This window comes from Oncorhynchus mykiss, unplaced genomic scaffold (assembly GCF_013265735.2).
Source record: "Oncorhynchus mykiss isolate Arlee unplaced genomic scaffold, USDA_OmykA_1.1 un_scaffold_164, whole genome shotgun sequence".
Taxonomy (NCBI): domain Eukaryota; kingdom Metazoa; phylum Chordata; class Actinopteri; order Salmoniformes; family Salmonidae; genus Oncorhynchus; species Oncorhynchus mykiss.
Window position 1 is genome coordinate 551,548 of NW_023493668.1, and position 19,961 is coordinate 571,508.

General features: G+C 43.8%; 2 non-coding genes and 1 pseudogene across 2 annotated transcripts; all 3 read left to right on the plus strand.

Moving 5' to 3' along the window:
- Nucleotides 1-312: 312 nt before the first annotated feature.
- LOC118947558 lies at nt 313-18,825 on the plus strand (annotated as a pseudogene).
- LOC118947569 lies at nt 5,381-5,458 on the plus strand. Its single transcript, XR_005041807.1, has one exon. It is a non-coding gene; the product is annotated as a small nucleolar RNA SNORD11B (small nucleolar RNA).
- LOC118947565 lies at nt 8,911-8,994 on the plus strand. The gene has a single exon (XR_005041803.1). It is a non-coding gene; the product is annotated as a small nucleolar RNA SNORD11B (small nucleolar RNA).
- Nucleotides 18,826-19,961: the final 1,136 nt, after the last annotated feature.

Below are 19,961 nucleotides of genomic sequence, written 5' to 3' on the forward strand. Positions count from 1 at the left end.
TCCGTACTACTTACTATTGCTGACCACTAACTGGTGTGTGACAGTAAACTTTTATATATACGTTTTATTTGATTAATTCCTGTCTTACTTTGGGGTGATTTGTGTGTATCGTTTTGTACTGCAAGGTTTTACTGTAAGGTTTTACTGTATGGCACATGCACTGTTGGGGCTCGGAACATAAGCGCGATAACAACTGCAAAATACGGGTACGCGGTTCGCGACCAAAATGTTCCCGTCGGATTTGTTTGTCTCCAAATAGTTCACTCTGCCACTTCTCGCGATGTTAGAGAGAGGACGTGCTTCCGGGTGAGGCACACAGATCACCGCGTGGAACACATTCCAGTTGGAACTGCGATTAGCGAAGGCTTTCTAGGAGATAAATTTGTTTCGGGTTTAAACTTGGTGAAAAGGCGTCAGAGATGCTTGTTTTATTTGAAACCACTGCTGGTTATGCAATATTTAAAGTGAGTATTTAGCTGAAGTTATATTCTAAATTCTAATAATTTTAGATGGGTGCATGACAATTTTCAATAATTGAACCGAGGTTCGCGGTGTAGCTAGCTAAATACGTTGTTTTCCTGGAGTAGCTAGATATTGTATTAAAATACAAAGTATTTCAATGTCAAGACCTGTTTAACATTGTTTATAGTACACATGGCTTCTCTATTTAGGTCGTCGTGGTAGTTCTCGCATGCAAACCTTTACCGCAACGAGGCCTTCTCATTCAACACGCTGCAGTTAAGCAACCACGTTGCATGTGGCAAGTTACCTGCTGGATATACAGATACTTTGCTACCTTGGACTTGGCTTTTGTAATTATGCAACTATTTGAACCCGTTCTATTTTCGAAGTTAAATACTTTATTTGTTGCCAATGTTTACCCAACATTTCAAATAAGCTTCTCTTCCAAGTTAGCATAACTGGTGCGTGGTACTTTGGAGGGACCGCGTGCTGGCTTTCTTGTCCCATATTACTGACGGGTTTTAATGACAACACATGTAAACCGAGTTGAGTTAATGCAATTAATGTATGGTATGCCCGTGTACTTGATAGGACTATAAACCTTTTTTTGTTTCAGGTCCTCGATGAGTCAAAGCTCCAAGAGGTGGACAGTTTATGGAAGGAGTTCGAAACTCCGGAGAAGGCCAACAAAGTGTGAGTTTTGGCCCCATGTCTGGAGAGAGGAGTGTTTAGATTCGAGGGGAATACGTTGTCAATGAACAGTAGTATTACACATTATCAGCATAAGGAACATGTTTCTGGAGTTGACAAATAACATGTCGCCACTATTTCTCCTTCCAGAGTGAAGTTGAAGCACTGGGAAATTCCAGGACACAACAGAGGCCTTGGCAGGTAGACAGAATACTTTCACCTCTCCTGTTGTTAGTGCACAAGGGCTGTCAGTCAAGGCTTCTGCATGCTTCAGCTAGGTGAACCAACAGCGTGTTCGCGTACTCCTTTAATTAAAAGACCGTTGCTTGAAAAATTAGAAAAGTGACAATAGTAGTGTTTGTCCAACTTGAGAAGCCATAGCCAGTATACACTTCCTCAAACTAGTCAGAAATAATTGAAGATGGCTCAAGAAATATCATTTTCCCCCTTTTATTTTTACAATTTTAAATCTACGTAAGCTGTTAGGTGCAGTATTTATGAATTTGAAAATGTGCATGGAAAACGAGTATTGTTGAAGTGTGCACAAACACCTGACCGAAGACCAAACAAACACGCTGCTTTTTTCTGAAGCACTAACTATTCCCAACTGTTTGGCAGAAGCCTTTAGGTGTTCAGCAGTATTCCTCACTACCACTGAGACCACAGCTAACCTTAACCATCATAACAAACACTGACAGCAGCCGGTTGTTGAACTCACCCCCTAACAATGTTGTCTATGAATAAATGCATATTACTAATGTCCTGTGTCTAAATGTTGGAACTATAACAGTGGTTTGTATATGTAGTGTATGTGGACACCCTGTCAAATTAGCGGATTCGGCTATTTTAGCCACATCCGCTGCGGACAGGTTTATCAAATCGAGCACACGGCCATGCAATCTCAATAGACAAACATTGCCGTCAGAGCAGCTCACAGATCACTGCACCTGAACATAGCCCATCTGTAAACAGCCCATCTACCTACCTCATCCCCATACTGTATTTATTTATCTTGCTCCTTTGCACCCCAGTATTTCTAATTGCACATTCATCTTCTGCACATCCACCATTCCAGTGTTTAATCGCTATATTGTAATTGCTTTGCCACCATGGCCCATTTATTGCCGTACCTCCCTTATCTTACTTCATTGCACTCACTGTATATATACTTTTTCTATTGACTGTTTTGTATATTCCATGTGTAACTCTGTATGTGTCAAATTGCTATGCTTTATCTTGGCCAGGTCGCAGTTGCAAATGAGAACTTGTTCTCAACTGGCCTACCTGGTTTAATATAAGTGAAATATATATATTTATATTGGCAATAGAATGGCCGTACTGAAGAGCTCAGTAACTTCCAATGTGGCACAGTCATAGGATGCCACCATTCCAACAAGTCATTTTGCCAAATTTCTGCCTTACTAGAGTTGTCCCGGTTAACTAAGCGCTGTTATTGTGAAGTGGAGACGTCTAGGAGCAACAACGGCTCAGCCGCAACGTGGTAGACCACACGAGCTCACAGAACTAGACTCCCGGGTGCTGTAGCGTGTACACGTCTCTCCTGTCCTCATGTTGTAACCGTATCTCTCCTATGTCCAGCGGCCACGGCCATGACGGAAGGGAAGATGGGGAAGAGTCTGAAGAAGGTCCTGAAGAAAGTGGTGGCTAAAGAAGCTCATGAATAGCTGGCCATCAGCGACGCTAAGCTGGGGGGCGTCATCAAGGATAAGTTGAACCTGAGCTGTGTCCACAGCCCTGCGGTGGCAGAGCTGATGAGAGGCATCAGGACACAGATGGAGTCCCTGATCACTGGGCTGCCCCCCCGGGAGATCAGCGCCATGTCTCTGGGACTGGCTCACAGGTAGGGTGGAACACAGACAACGCTTGGTGTTCTGGATTTATTAGGATCCCATTAAATGACGCCAACTAGTCTTATAACAAAGGACATTACAAACATTACAAGCCTTTATAATTTACTCACATCAATATGTAGTGTGTGTGTTGCTGATGATTATATCATGCTGTCTGAAACCTTGTGTGGATTTCCTCAGCATTCGTCACTACCCCTGAGGCAGCACCTCCCTCTGTCGTATTCATAGAAGACCTGAAAGGCTGCTATGGCAGATCCTGACCTGTTTCTGTTTCCTCAGTTTGTCCCGCTACAAGCTGAAGTTCAGCCCTGACAAAGTGGATACCATGATCGTTCAAGCTATCTGTAAGTACCTCCTCTTAGACCAGGGATGGGCATCTTTGATGGGGGTGGGGGCCGCAACACATCTCACATCATTACCCCCCCACCTTGCAAGCAAAACATTTTAGCGGCCCCCTCGCGTGACAGTGAAGAGAATTGAACTTTTAGCGTTCATTTCCTACAATTCTGCTATAGACTGTAGGCACATTAGTGCAGTTTAAGATGACTGATCAATGGGCCCTGGTCGGTAATTCGACTACTGTGATTGATAAATTAGTCGAGCGGTTAACTTAACAATAACACAGTAAAATGCTGACAGGCCAATGAAGTGAGTTCTCTCCCCAGTACAGGGATGTGGGTCCGCGGGCCTACAGGAGGTGGGCCAGTGGAAGCCTGTTGCTCATCCCTGTCTTACTCTGTCCATGTAAAGGGACAATATAAAACAAGGACACTTTTATACAGACAAATGAAACACATAACACTGCATGTGATTATCTGTAGACAGGTGTGACTAGTATTATGGTCTGTAGACAGGTGTGACTAGTATTGTGGTCTGTAGACAGGTGTGACTAGTATTATGGTCTGTAGACAGGTGTGACTAGTATTATGGTCTGTAGACAGGTGTGACTAGTATTATGGTCTGTAGACAGGCGTGACTAGTGTTATGGTCTGTAGCTCAGTAACAGGGGTAACTAGTATTATGGTCTGTAGCTCAGTAACAGGTGTAACTAGTATTATGGTCTGTAGCAGGGGTAACTAGTGTTATGGTCTGTAGCTCAGTAACAGGGGTAACTAGTGTTATGGTCTGTAGCAGGGGTAACTAGTGTTATGGTCTGTAGCAGGGGTAACTAGTATTATGGTCTGTAGCAGGGGTAACTAGTATTATGGTCTGTAGCTCAGTAACAGGGGTAACTAGTGTTATGGTCTGTAGCAGGGGTAACTAGTGTTATGGTCTGTAGCTCAGTAACAGGGGTAACTAGTGTTATGGTCTGTAGCAGGGGTAACTAGTGTTATGGTCTGTAGCAGGGGTAACTAGTGTTATGGTCTGTAGCTCAGTAACAGGTGTAACTAGTATTATGGGCTGTAGCTCAGTAACAGGTGTAACTAGTATTATGGGCTGTAGCTCAGTAACAGGTGTAACTAGTATTATGGTCTGTAGCTCAGTAACAGGTGTAACTAGTATTATGGTCTGTAGCTCAGTAACAGGGGTAACTAGTATTATGGGCTGTAGCAGGGGTAACTAGTGTTATGGTCTGTAGCAGGGGTAACTAGTGTTATGGTCTGTAGCTCAGTAACAGGGGTAACTAGTATTATGGGCTGTAGCTCAGTAACAGGTGTAGCTAGTATTATGGGCTGTAGCTCAGTAACAGGTGTAACTAGTATTATGGGCTGTAGCTCAGTAACAGGGGTAACTAGTATTATGGTCTGTAGCTCAGTAACAGGTGTAACTAGTATTATGGGCTGTAGCTCAGTAACAGGTGTAACTAGTATTATGGGCTGTAGCTCAGTAACAGGTGTAGCTAGTATTATGGGCTGTAGCTCAGTAACAGGGGTAACTAGTGTTTTGATCTGTGCAGCTCTGCTGGATGACCTGGACAAGGAGCTCAACAACTACATCATGCGCTGTAGGGAGTGGTACGGCTGGCACTTCCCTGAGGTGGGGAAGATCATCACTGACAACCTGGCCTACTGCAAGAGTGTCCGGAAGATAGGCGCTCGTACCAACGTGGCAACCACCGACCTGTCTGAGCATCTCCCCGAGGAGGTGGAGGCAGAGGTCAAACTGGCTGCAGAGATCTCCATGGGAACGGAGGTGTCAGAGGAGGACATCGGCAACATCATGCACCTGTGTGACCAGGTGATAGAGATTACAGAGTACCGCACCCAACTGTACGACTATCTGAAGAACAGGATGATGGCTATCGCTCCCAACCTGACTGTCATGGTGGGGGAACTGGTAGGGGCACGGCTCATCTCACATGCTGGTGAGTCATGATCTAACGGCCAATCACACAGCAGGAATCATTCACAACACAAAACAAGCAGTGATTATGATGACTATGTCACAATCCTGAAACCTGATGCTTTTCAGTCACTACCTCATCTGAGCTTGAATTAAAACCTTTTACCTGGACACCTGTAGTAGGCAGCTGGAAACGCCCAAACTGCTCCTAAATGCTCTGGTCCTCTCTGACAGGGTCCCTGTTGAACCTGGCCAAGCACCCGGCCTCCACAGTCCAGATCCTGGGAGCAGAGAAGGCCCTGTTCAGAGCCCTGAAGACGCGCAGAGACACGCCCAAATATGGTCTCATCTACCACGCCTCTCTGGTGGGGCAGACCTCGGCCAAGAACAAGGGCAAGGTGAGGCTTTTGTTCCAGCCATCACTAGAAGTAGAATGTCTATCCACACTACAGTACTGTTGTCATGTTCCAGGTGTGATCTAGTTCTAATCAGAATGTCTCTCCACACTACAGTACTGTTGTCATGTTCCAGGTGTGATCTAGTTCTAATCAGAATGTCTCTCCACACTACTGCTGTCATGTTCCAGGTTTGATCTAGTTCTAATCAGAATGTCTCTCCACACTACAGTACTGCTGTCATGTTCCAGGTGTGATCTAGTTCTAATCAGAATGTCTCTCCACACTACAGTACTGCTGTCATGTTCCAGGTTTGATCTAGTTCTAATCAAATCAAATCAAATTTTATTTGTCACATACACATGGTTAGCAGATGTTAATGCGAGTGTAGCGAAATGCTTGTGCTTCTAGTTCCGACAATGCAGTAATAACAAGTAATCTAACTAACAATTCCAAAACTACTGTCTTGTACACAGTGTAAGGGGATAAAGAATATGTACATAAGGATATATGAATGAGTGATGGTACAGAGAAGCATAGGCAAGATACAGTAGATGGTATCGAGTGCAGTATGTACAAATGAGATGAGTATGTAAACAAAGTGGCATAGTATAAAGTGGCTAGTGATACATGTATTACATAAGGATACCGTCGATGATATAGAGTACAGTATATACGTATGCATATGAGATGAATAATGTAGGGTAAGTAACATTTATATAAGGTAGCATTGTTTAAAGTGGCTAGTGATATATTTACATTTCCCATCAATTCCCATTATTAAAGTGGCTGGAGTTGAGTCAGTGTCAGTGTGTTGGCAGCAGCCACTCAGTGTTAGTGGTGGCTGTTTAACCTTTCTGATCTCCCCATCCCGGATCCGGGTTCGTGAATACAGACTCAAGCTCATTACCATAACGCAACGTTAACTATTCATGAAAATCGCAAATGAAATGAAATAAATATGCCATCTCTCAAGCTTAGCCTTTTGTTAACAACACTGTCATCTCAGATTTTCAAAATATGCTTCTCAACCATTGCAAAACAAGCATTTGTGTAACAGTATTGATGGCTAACGTAGCATTTAGCATTAGCATTCAGCTGGCAACATTTACACAAAAAAACAGAAAAGCATTCAAAAAAATCATTTACCTTTGAAGAACTTCAGATGTTTTCAATGAGGAGACTCTCAGATAGCAAATGTTCAGTTTTTCCTGAAAGATTATTTGTTTAGGACAAATCGCTCCGTTTTCTGCGTCACGTTTAGCTATGAAAAAACCCCTGTATCCAGGATTGTGTAAATCTATCAGCAAGCTCATTAGCATAACACAGCGTTACCTATTTATGAAAATCGCAAATGAAATGAAATAAATATGCCATCTCTCAAGCTTAGCCTTTTGTAAACAACACTGTCATCTCAGATTTTCAAAATATGCTTCTCAACCATAGGAAAACAATCATTTGTGTAAAAGTAGCTAGCTAGAGTTAGCATTTCGCGTTAGCATTTAGCGTTAGCATTAGCGTTAGCATCCAGCACGCAACATTAACAAAAACATAAAAGCCTTCAAATAAAATCATTTACCTTTGAAGAACTTCTGATGTTTTCAATGAGGATACTCTCAGTTAGATAGCAGATGCTCAGTTTTTCCAAAAAGATTCCTTGTGTATTAGAAATAGCTCCGTTTTATACATCACATTTGGCTACCAAAAAAAATCCATAAATTCAGTCCTCAAAACGCAAACTTTTTTCCAAATTAACTCCATAATATCGACTGAAAACATGGCAAACGTTGTTTAGAATCAAGCCTCAAGGTGTTTTTCACATATCTCTTCATTGATACATCGTTCTTGGACACATGCTTTCTCTCCTGAATCCCAGGAGAAAATGACCGCACCTGAAGATTACGCACAAATTTAGACAAAGGACACCGGGCGGACCTCTGGAAAATGTAGTCTCTTATGGCCAATCTTCCAATGATATGCCTACAAATACGTCACAATGCTGCTAAGACCTTGGGCGAACGACAGAAAGTGTAGGCTCATTCCTTGCGCAATCACAGCCATATAAGGAGAGAATGGAAAACAGAGCTTCAGAAATTCTGCTAATTCCTGGGTGATGCATCATCTTGGTTTCGCCTGTAGAATGAGTTCTGGGGCACTTACAGACAAAATCTTTGCAGATTCTGAAACTTCAGAGTGTTTTCTTTCCAAAACTGTCAAGAATATGCATAGTCGAGCATCTTTTCGTGACAAAATATCGCGCTTAAAACGGGAACGTTTTTTATCCAAAAATGAAATAGCGCCCCTAGAGCTCTAAGAGGTACAGTCTGATGGCCTTGAGATAGAAGCTGTTTTTCAGAATATCTCTCCACACTACAGTACTGTTGTCATGTTCCAGGTGTGATCTAGTTCTAATCAGAATGTCTCTCCACACTACAGTACTGCTGTCATGTTCCAGGTGTGATCTAGTTCTAATCAGAATGTCTCTCCACACTACAGTACTGTTGTCATGTTCCAGGTGTGATCTAGTTCTAATCAGAATGTCTCTCCACACTACAGTACTGCTGTCATGTTCCAGGTGTGATCTAGTTCTAATCAGAATGTCTCTCCACACTACAGTACTGCTGTCATGTTCCAGGTGTGATCTAGTTCTAATCAGAATGTCTCTCCACACTACAGTACTGTTGTCATGTTCCAGGTGTGATCTAGTTCTAATCAGAATGTCTCTCCACACTACAGTACTGCTGTCATGTTCCAGGTGTGATCTAGTTCTAATCAGAATATCTCTCCACACTACAGTACTGTTGTCATGTTCCAGGTGTGATCTAGTTCTAATCAGAATATCTCTCCACACTACAGTACTGTTGTCATGTTCCAGGTGTGATCTAGTTCTAATCAGAATATCTCTCCACACTACAGTACTGTTGTCATGTTCCAGGTGTGATCTAGTTCTAATCAGAATATCTCTCCACACTACAGTACTGCCGTCATGTTCTAGTCGAGCTTCTTTCTCTCCTCTCAGATCTCCAGGATGCTGGCAGCCAAAGCATCTCTGGCGATCCGCTACGATGCCCTGGGAGAGGACACAAATGCTGAGATGGGAGTTGAGAACCGTGCCAAGCTGGAGGCCAGACTACGCCACCTAGAGGAGAAGGGAGTAAGTAGCTCTGCCCCTTACTGCTAGAGGCCCAAAACAACCAGCCCACATGAGATGCCAAGCAGTGATGATGATGACTAATGTCAACAGTCCTGAAACTACCTGATGCTTTTCAGTCACTACCTCATCTGAGCTTGCATTAATAACCTCGCTGGTGTACGTTGGACGCTAGCGTCCCACCTGGCCAACATCCAGGGAAATTGCAGAGTGCCAAATTCAAAAACAGAAATAATCATTATTTAAAAAATCTGAAAACATACAAGTGTTATACATAGTTTTAAATATGAACTTCTTGTGAATCCAACCACGGTGTCAGATTTCAGAGTCTTTACGGCGAAAGCATACCAATGTGATTATTTGAGAACATCGCCCAGCAGACAAATCATTACAGAACGGTAACCAGCCAAGCAGTTACACAGGTCAGAAATAGAGAGAAAATGAATCCCTTACCTTTGATCTTCATATGGTTTCACTAAGACTTTCATTTATTCAATAAATGTTCCTTTTGTTCGATAGTCTCTATATCCAAAACCTCCGTTTTGTTTTCTTCAGTAATCCACAGCTCAAACAGTTACAACAGGCAGACAAAATATCCCCATTCATAGAAACATGTCAAACGATGTTTTATATTCAATCCTCAGGTTGTTTTTAGCCTAAATAATCGATAATATTTCAACCGGACAATAACGTTGTCAATATAAAAGGTAAACAAGAAAGGCACGTTCTCGGGATTGAGCACGGAAAAGCTCTGACACTGTAGGGTCCAGTCATTCAGACTGCTCTTACTCCTGCATTTTTCAGAATAACAAACCTGAAACCCTTTCTAAATACTGCTGACATCTCGTGGAAGGCATAGGAACTGCATAGCAACAGAGTCATAAGTCAATGGATACTGTAATGGCATTGAATAGAGAACTAGAACAAACAAACAAAAATCTACTTCCTGGGTGGATTTTTCTCAGGTTTTTGCCTGCCAAATCAGTTCTGCTATACTCAGACATTATTTGAACCACTTTAGAAACTTTTGAGGGTTTTCTATCCAAATCTATGCTTATCCTAGCTTCTGGGACTGAGTATCAGGCAGTTTAGTTTGGGCACGCTTTTCATCCAAAATTCCCGAATGTTGCCCCCTACCCTAGTGAAGTTAAACAGTGATATCCTGCTAGTCCCCTACTGTGGTCCCCTACTCTGCTAGTCCCCTACTCTGCTAGTCTCCTACTGTGGTCCCCTACTCTGCTAGTCCCCTACTCATCTCCTACTCTACCGGTCCCCTACTATTGTGCTGACCCTGGTTTATCCCTTCAGATCAGAAGAATCAGTGGAACAGGCAAAGCCATGGCGAAGTCTGACAAATACCAACACAAGAGGTGAGTTACACCTGGAAACTACTGTATTGGGTAACTAACCTTCTGTCATCTCTCTGGTAACTAACCTTCTGTCGTCTCTCTGGTAACTAACCTTCTGTCGCGTCTCTCTGGTAACTAACCTTCTGTCGCGTCTCTCTGGTAACTGACCTTCTGTCGTGTCTCTCTGGTAACTAACCTTCTGTCGCGTCTCTCTGGTAACTAACCTTCTGTCGCGTCTCTCTGGTAACTAACCTTCTGTCGCGTCTCTCTGGTAACTAACCTTCTGTCGCGTCTCTCTGGTAACTAACCTTCTGTCGCGTCTCTCTGGTAACTAACCTTCTGTCGTCTCTCTGGTAACTAACCTTCTGTCGCGTCTCTCTGGTAACTGACCTTCTGTCGTGTCTCTCTGGTAACTAACCTTCTGTCGCGTCTCTCTGGTAACTAACCTTCTGCCGCGTCTCTCTGGTAACTAACCTTCTGTCGTCTCTCTGGTAACTAACCTTCTGTCGTGTCTCTCTGGTAACTGACCTTCTGTCGTGTCTCTCTGGTAACTGACCTTCTGTCGTGTCTCTCTGGTAACTAACCTTCTGTCGCGTCTCTCTGGTAACTAACCTTCTGTCGCGTCTCTCTGGTAACTAACCTTCTGTCGCGTCTCTCTGGTAACTAACCTTCTGTCGCGTCTCTCTGGTAACTAACCTTCTGTCGCGTCTCTCTGGTAACTAACCTTCTGTCGTGTCTCTCTGGTAGCTAACCTTCTGTCGCGTCTCTCTGGTAACTAACCTTCTGTCGCGTCTCTCTGGTAACTAACCTTCTGTCGTCTCTCTGGTAAATAACCTTCTGTCGCGTCTCTCTGGTAACTAACCTTCTGTCGCGTCGCTCTGGTAACTAACCTTCTGTCGCGTCGCTCTGGTAACTAACCTTCTGTCGCGTCTCTCTGGTAACTAACCTTCTGTCGCGTCTCTCTGGTAACTAACCTTCTGTCGCGTCTCTCTGGTAACTAACCTTCTGTCGCGTCTCTCTGGTAACTAACCTTCTGTCGCGTCTCTCTGGTAACTAACCTTCTGTCGCGTCTCTCTGGTAACTAACCTTCTGTCGCGTCTCTCTGGTAACTAACCTTCTGTCGCGTCGCTCTGGTAACTAACCTTCTGTCGCGTCGCTCTGGTAACTAACCTTCTGTCGCGTCTCTCTGGTAACTAACCTTCTGTCGCGTCTCTCTGGTAACTAACCTTCTGTCGCGTCTCTCTGGTAACTAACCTTCTGTCGCGTCTCTCTGGTAACTAACCTTCTGTCGCGTCTCTCTGGTAACTAACCTTCTGTCGCGTCTCTCTGGTAACTAACCTTCTGTCGCGTCTCTCTGGTAACTAACCTTCTGTCGTCTCTCTGGTAACTAACCTTCTGTCGCGTCTCTCTGGTAACTAAACTTCTGTCGTCTCTCTGGTAACTAACCTTCTGTCGCGTCTCTCTGGTAACTAACCTTCTGTCGTCTCTCTGGTAACTAACCTTCTGTCGCGTCTCTCTGGTAACTAAACTTCTGTCGTCTCTCTGGTAACTAACCTTCTGTCGTCTCTCTGGTAACTAACCTTCTGTCGTCTCTCTGGTAACTAACCTTCTGTCGCGTCTCTCTGGTAACTAACCTTCTGTCGCGTCTCTCTGGTAACTAACCTTCTGTCGCGTCTCTCTGGTAACTAACCTTCTGTCGCGTCTCTCTGGTAACTAACCTGTCGCGTCTCTCTGGTAACTAACCTTCTGTCGCGTCTCTCTGGTAACTAACCTTCTGTCGCGTCTCTCTGGTAACTAACCTTCTGTCGCGTCTCTCTGGTAACTAACCTTCTGTCGCGTCTCTCTGGTAACTAACCTTCTGTCGCGTCTCTCTGGTAACTAACCTTCTGTCGCGTCTCTCTGGTAACTAACCTTCTGTCGCGTCTCTCTGGTAACTAACCTTCTGTCGCGTCTCTCTGGTAACTAACCTTCTGTCGCGTCTCTCTGGTAACTAACCTTCTGTCGCGTCTCTGTGGTAACGTCGCCGTCTGTCGCGTCTCTGTGGTAACGTCGCCGTCTGTCGCGTCTCTGTGGTAACGTCGCCGTCTGTCGCGTCTCTGTGGTAACGTCGCCGTCTGTCGCGTCTCTGTGGTAACGTCGCAGTCTGTCGCGTCTCTGTGGTAACGTCGCCGTCTGTCGCGTCTCTCTGGTAACGTCGCCGCCTGTCGCGTTTGTCCGCTCTCTCTCTCTGTCGTGGTTAGAATGGCTGGTTCAGTGACATTCATTCATGTCGTTATAGGATAGATATTTTGGCTGTTGGTTTTTGCGTTCAATGATACCGAATTCCTAGCTGCAGACTAGTAATTAATATCAAAGACTTGTTCTATTCTGTCGGTATCGATAGTCTTAAGAGTTTAACCACGTGGTATGGTTAAAAGATTCAGCCATCTACTCAAACCTGGGCCCTCTTGTGGTAAGCTGGTCTGCAACCTTTAGCCATCTTGTAATTGAGGTGAGCTGGTCTGGTGATAGAAAACCCGGGTTTTATTCGGAAGAGCAGAAAAGGGCCTGTCCCAGGACACCAGACCATAACTGTGCTCATGGGCGGTCTTCTGATTTAGTTAAACTCCAAAGGGAATTTTCCTTCATTAAACAGTCCAAAATCACATGACACAATTTCACAAAGAGTATCATCCTCATTCATCTTATACATTAATTAGATGTAAGCCTCATATCTGAAGCTATTGTATAAACATTTGTGGTAATGTGGCCTTATTGTCGCCCATGAGTTTCACAAAATTGTACCAAACAGACCAGTTCGCAGACCGATTCTTCACTGATCTTTTATACCTTCTCCAGAACATAAATGTTGTTTGGTTCTCCAGTTCTGTGAGGTCGAAGAAATTCCTTTGTTCTCTCTATGAAAACTCACTCTCTATATACTGTGGCCATGAGGAGATGATCTCCTGGAATTTACGACCTCTCTGACCACAGCAGCCTGGTTTTAGGAGACAGAGGGGGATGGTGCTCGCTGTACCCAAAGAGGGTCATGACAACCGATAGTTGTCGTTCTTTCGACCAAGAACTGGTTAAAAATTTTATATGTGTCTTTTTTTCGTGGACATCGTTTGTTGGAGTCAAATCAACTACATGCGCTAAGCTCCCGAACCCCGAGCTCCCTGTTAGATGAAATAATACATAAATGACTGGAGGGAGCCAGAGATCAAGATGTTAACCTGACCATCCTCTGGTCCTGCTGGCTTTCTCTGATTCTGGCATTACTCTCCTGAAGGTGGCGGTAATGGGCAACACGAGGAGTCTGCAACCTTTCATGTGGATTTTATCTTAGGCTGTCATTTCTACTGATCTGCAGTTATTGCTTTCATGTGCACCTTTCTGGTTAAATAAAATGTATTTTCAGTCATTCATGTGGTTAATCAAAATTATATTTAAGTGATACAAACCTAAAAAGTAACTTCCATTGGAAATGTGTAAAAATGGCCTAAAGCAAACAAATAAAACATTGTGGCCTGCTGTTATAAAATGTCCTGATGGAAATGATCATATGAATCGCACATGGCCTGTCTGCAATGAACTTGAAGCATTGTATCAACTTGGTCTGGGGGGGGAGGCCCTATGCTCGCAACTTGGTCTGGGGGGGGGGGCATGCTTGAAATATTTAATAAAATATTCTGGGCCCTGTTTCCCCCGCCAGTGAGCTCGGGACAGACAGCTGTAGGCTATTTGATCAAGATATAGGAAGTAATCAGGTAGCCCTATTTTATGAGGTTTCCATTGGATCCGAGCATGACATGAGTGGTCAAAAAGGAGAGAGCTGGGAATATTTTTCAAATACATTGAGGAACTTTTGTAATTCTCAATGGATGGTAAACGGTATGTTTGCTTGCTGTTTTGAGGTGACAAAGCATTACTTGCTTTGTACTCTGTACTTGCTTCTACAGGTCATTAGTAGTGGTGCGTTAAGCCCATCAGAAATACTATCAGATGGGCACATTTGTAAGCCTACATTCGCGCTCAGGCTAGGCAGCATATAGGTCTACTTCTATGCGTTTGCGTTCTTACTCAACATTGACAGGAGCGCTGCCAAACAAAATAATGACTAAATTAACTGGTAAATGGAATGCTACAAACAGTTTCTCTCACAAGTGTAGCATAGGTTGTGCACTCTGCAAACAATGTGTCCACTCCAACAATGAGAATGCTGAAAGACTAATATATTGAATGCATTAACTGAAATTACCATAACCAAGCAATCATTGTAGATTGTAAATGATAGGAATGAAGGGTAAATGTAGTACTGGTGGTACATGTAATGGGGAATTGATATACACTAACAATCAAACGCAAACAATTCACTGAGATGGTCGTGAATCAGAAAGGTGTCTCGTGTGCCATAAATTGACTTGCTACTGCTCGACTAAAACATCTTGGTCGACCAACAGCCTTTAAACCAATCAATCGACCGTCGGCTAATTACCAACTGTGCTGTTAACTAACGTTCTGTTATGTCTCCGTAGTGACGTGAAGGTGTACGACCCCTCCGGAGACTCCACCCTCCCCTCTGTTTCCAAGAAGAGGAAGTTTGAGGAGGTGGAGGAGGAAGAGGTGGCCACACCGGTGACAGTCAAAACCAAGAAACCCAAGAAAGAACCTGTGGAAGGTCAGTTGAGTAACTCTTAGCCATAATCCTGTTGTATAACACAACCCATAATACACCATCCATCCTGTTATATAACACAACCCATAATACACCATCCATCCTGTTATATAACACAACCCATAATATACAAATCAAATTTATTTATATAGCCCTTCGTACATCAGCTGATATCTCAAAGTGCTGTACAGAAACCCAGCCTAAAACCCCAAACAGCAAGCAATGCAGGTGTAGAAGCACGGTGGCTAGGAAAAACTCCCTAGAAAGGCCAAAACCTAGGAAGAAACCTAGAGAGGAACCAGGCTATGTGGGGTGGCCAGTCCTCTTCTGGCTGTGCCGGGTGGAGATTATAACAAAACATGGTCAAGATGTTCAAATGTTCATAAATGACCAGCATGGTCCAATAATAATAAGGCAGAACAGTTGAAACTGGAGCAGCAGCACGGCCAGGTGGACTGGGGACAGCAAGGAGTCATCATGTCAGGTATTCCTGGGGCATGGTCCTAGGGCTCAGGTCCTCCGAGAGAGAGAAAGAGAGAATTAGAGAACGCACACTGGACAGGAGGGGTCAGGAGACACTGTGGCCCACTCCGAGGACACCCCCGGACAGGGCCAAACAGGAAGGATATAACCCCACCCACTTTGCCAAAGCACAGCCCCCACACCACTAGAGGGATATCTTCAACCACCAACTTACCATCCTGAGACAGGGCTGAGTATAGCCCACAAAGACCTCCGCCACGGCACAACCCAAGGGGGGGGGGGGGGGGGGGCGCCAACCCAGACAGGATGACCACATCAGTGACTCAACCCACTCAGGTGACGCACCCCCTCCAGGGACGGCATGAGAGAGCCCCAGTAAAGCCAGTGACTCAGCCCCTGTAATAGGGTTAGAGGCAGAGAATCCCAGTGGAAAGAGGGGAACCGGCCAGGCAGAGACAGCAAGGGTGGTTCGTTGCTCCACAGCCTTTCCGTTCACCCTCCCACTCCTGGGCCAGACTACACTCAATCATATGACCCACTGAAGAGATGAGTCTTCAGTAGAGACTTAAAGGTTGAGACCGAGTTTGCGTCTCTGACATGGGTAGGCAGACCGTTCCATAAAAATGGAGCTCTATAGGAGAAAGCCCTGCCTCCAGCTGTTTGCTTAAAAATTCTAGGGACAATTAGGAGGCCTGCGTCTTGTGACCGTAGCGTACGTGTAGGTATGTACGGCAGGACCAAATCAGAGAGATGGGTAGGAGCAAGCCCATGTAATGCTTTGTAGGTTAGCAGTAATACCTTGAAATCAGCCCTTGCTTTGACAGGAAGCCAGTATACCATCCATCCTGTTATATAACACAACCCATAATACACCATCCATCCTGTTCTATAACACAACCCATAATATACCATCCATCCTGTTATATAACACAACCCATAATACACCATCCATCCTGTTATATAACACAACCCATAATACACCATCCATCCTGTTCTATAACACAACCCATAATACACCATCCTGTTCTATAACACAACCCATAATACACCATCCATCCTGTTATATAACAACCCATAATACACCATCCATCCTGTTCTATAACACAACCCATAATACACCATCCATCCTGTTATATAACACAATCCATAATACACCATCCATCCTGTTCTATAACACAACCCATAATGCACCATCCATCCTGTTATATAACACAACCTATAATGCACCATCCATCCTGTTATATAACACAACCCAATATACACCATCCATCCTGTTCTATAACACAACCCATAATGCACCATCCATCCTGTTCTATAACACAATCCATAATACACCATCCATCCTGTTCTATAACACAACCCATAATACACCATCCATCCTGTTCTATAACAACCCATAATACACCATCCATCCTGTTATATAACACAATCCATAATACACCATCCATCCTGTTCTATAACACAACCCATAATGCACCATCCATCCTGTTATATAACACAACCTATAATGCACCATCCATCCTGTTATATAACACAACCCAATATACACCATCCATCCTGTTCTATAACACAACCCATAATGCACCATCCATCCTGTTCTATAACACAACCCATAATACACCATCCATCCTGTTATATAACACAACCCATAATACACCATCCATCCTGTTCTATAACACAACCCATAATACACCATCCATCCTGTTCTATAACACAACCCATAATGCACCATCCATCCTGTTCTATAACACAACCCATAATACACCATCCATCCTGTTATATAACACAACCCATAATACACCATCCATCCTGTTCTATAACACAACCCATAATACACCATCCATCCTGTTCTATAACACAACCCATAATGCACCATCCATCCTGTTCTATAACACAACCCATAATGCACCATCCATCCTGTTATATAACACAACCCATAATACACCATCCATCCTGTTCTATAACACAACCCATAATGCACCATCCATCCTGTTATATAACACAACCCATAATGCACCATCCATCCTGTTATATAACACAACCCAATATACACCATCCATCCTGTTCTATAACACAACCCATAATGCACCATCCATCCTGTTCTATAACACAACCCATAATACACCATCCATCCTGTTATATAACACAACCCATAATACACCATCCATCCTGTTCTATAACACAACCCATAATACACCATCCATCCTGTTCTATAACACAACCCATAATGCACCATCCATCCTGTTCTATAACACAACCCATAATACACCATCCATCCTGTTCTATAACACAACCCATAATACACCATCCATCCTGTTCTATAACACAACCCATAATGCACCATCCATCCTGTTCTATAACACAACCCATAATGCACCATCCATCCTGTTCTATAACACAACCCATAATAGACCATCCATCCTGTTATATAACACAACCCATAACACACCATCCATCCTGTTATATAACACAACCCATAATATACCATCCATCCTGTTCTATAACACAACCCATAATACACCATCCATCCTGTTATATAACACAACCCATAACACACCATCCATCCTGTTATATAACACAACCCATAATACACCTTCCATCCTGTTCTATAACACAACCCATAATACACCATCCATCCTGTTATATAACACAACCCATAATACACCATCCATCCTGTTCTATAACACAACCCATAATACACCATCCATCCTGTTCTATAACACAACCCATAATACACCATCCATCCTGTTCTATAACACAATCGATATCATGAGACCGGTTCTCAGCCGTCTTAAGTGCTATTGTCTCACGGTGCTTTCTGTTTTCATTCAGAACCAGAGGCTTCAACGGCAGCAGAAGAAACTCCCAAGAAGAAGAAAAAGAAGTCTAAGAAAGCCGAGGAGGAGGCGATGGACGTAAAGGAAGAGGAGGCGACCGTCTCTCCCACAGAGGAAGTACGTAGCTGATGGGGACATGCCTCCAGAATATATATATTCCTGCTCATCTAAGCCGTTCTGCCTGAACGAACATACTAATTTGTTATTTCTTGTGATTTACAGTCAAAGAAGAAGAAAAAGGTCAAGGAGGAAGAGGGAGATTAATCTGGTTGGAGAAACTGTATTATATTAGGACTTTTAGTTGTCGTTGTATCTACCAGGGCCAGAGTGACTCGTGTATCAGCCTGACCGTTTAAAGACTAGAGAACTGGAGACGGAGGTTATTTCAGAATGACCAGCAGCTGATCTGTTATGAGACTTGATGATGGTGTATAAATCCTCCTGTGGATTTGAGTTTAAGATGAACCTTTAGTTTACTGTAAGCTCTTATTATTACTAATCAACTAAAGACCCAATAGACTGTCTACAATATCAATGTCCATGTTAAAACACTTCCTTCCTCCACTGGTTTAACGATGTGACTTTTTTAAAAGATGGGTTTTTCTGCTGTCTTTGTCCATAAGTGATTAAATCCATTTTCTCAGTCAGCGGTATTTCCTGTCATTCCAGCTATGGTGGATTCAGACCCCTTGACTTTGTCCACCTTTAGTTACGTTACAGCCTTATTCTAACATGATTTCAATTTACACACGATACCCCCCAAATGACAAAGCTAAACAAGTTTAGAAATGTGTGTACATTTATTCAAAATACAAAACTAACATATCGAATTTAGTCACTTCACCCCTTCCTACATGTGCAAATTACCGCAACTAACCTGTACCCCCCCCGCACACTGACTCAGTACCTGTATATAGACTCCACACTGACTCAGTACCTGTATATAGACTCCACACTGACTCAGTACCTGTATATAGACTCCACACTGACTCAGTACCTGTATATAGACTCCACACTGACTCGGTACCGGTACCCCTGTATATAGACTCCACACTGACTCGGTACCTGTATATAGACTCCACACTGACTCAGTACCGGTACCCCCTGTATATAGACTCCACACTGACTCAGTACCGGTACCCCCTGTGTATAGACTCCACACTGACTCAGTACCTGTATATAGACTCCACACTGACTCAGTACCGGTACCCCCTGTATATAGACTCCACACTGACTCAGTACCGGTACCCCCTGTATATAGACTCCACATTGACTCTACCGGTACCCCCTGTATATAGCCTCCACACTGACTCAGTACCTGTATATAGACTCCACACTGACTCAGTACCGGTACCCCCTGTATATAGACTCCACACTGACTCAGTACCTGTATATAGACTACACACTGACTCAGTACCGGTACCCCCTGTATATAGACTCCACACTGACTCAGTACCTGTATATAGACTCCACACTGACTCAGTACCTGTATATAGACTCCACACTGACTCAGTACCGGTACCCCCTGTATATAGACTCCACACTGACTCAGTACCTGTATATAGACTCCACACTGACTCAGTACCTGTATATAGACTCCACACTGACTCAGTACCGGTACCCCCTGTATATAGACTCCACACTGACTCAGTACCGGTACCCCCTGTATATAGACTCCACATTGACTCTACCGGTACCCCTGTATATAGACTCCACACTGACTCAGTACCTGTATATAGACTCCACACTGACTCAGTACCGGTACCCCCTGAATATAGACTCC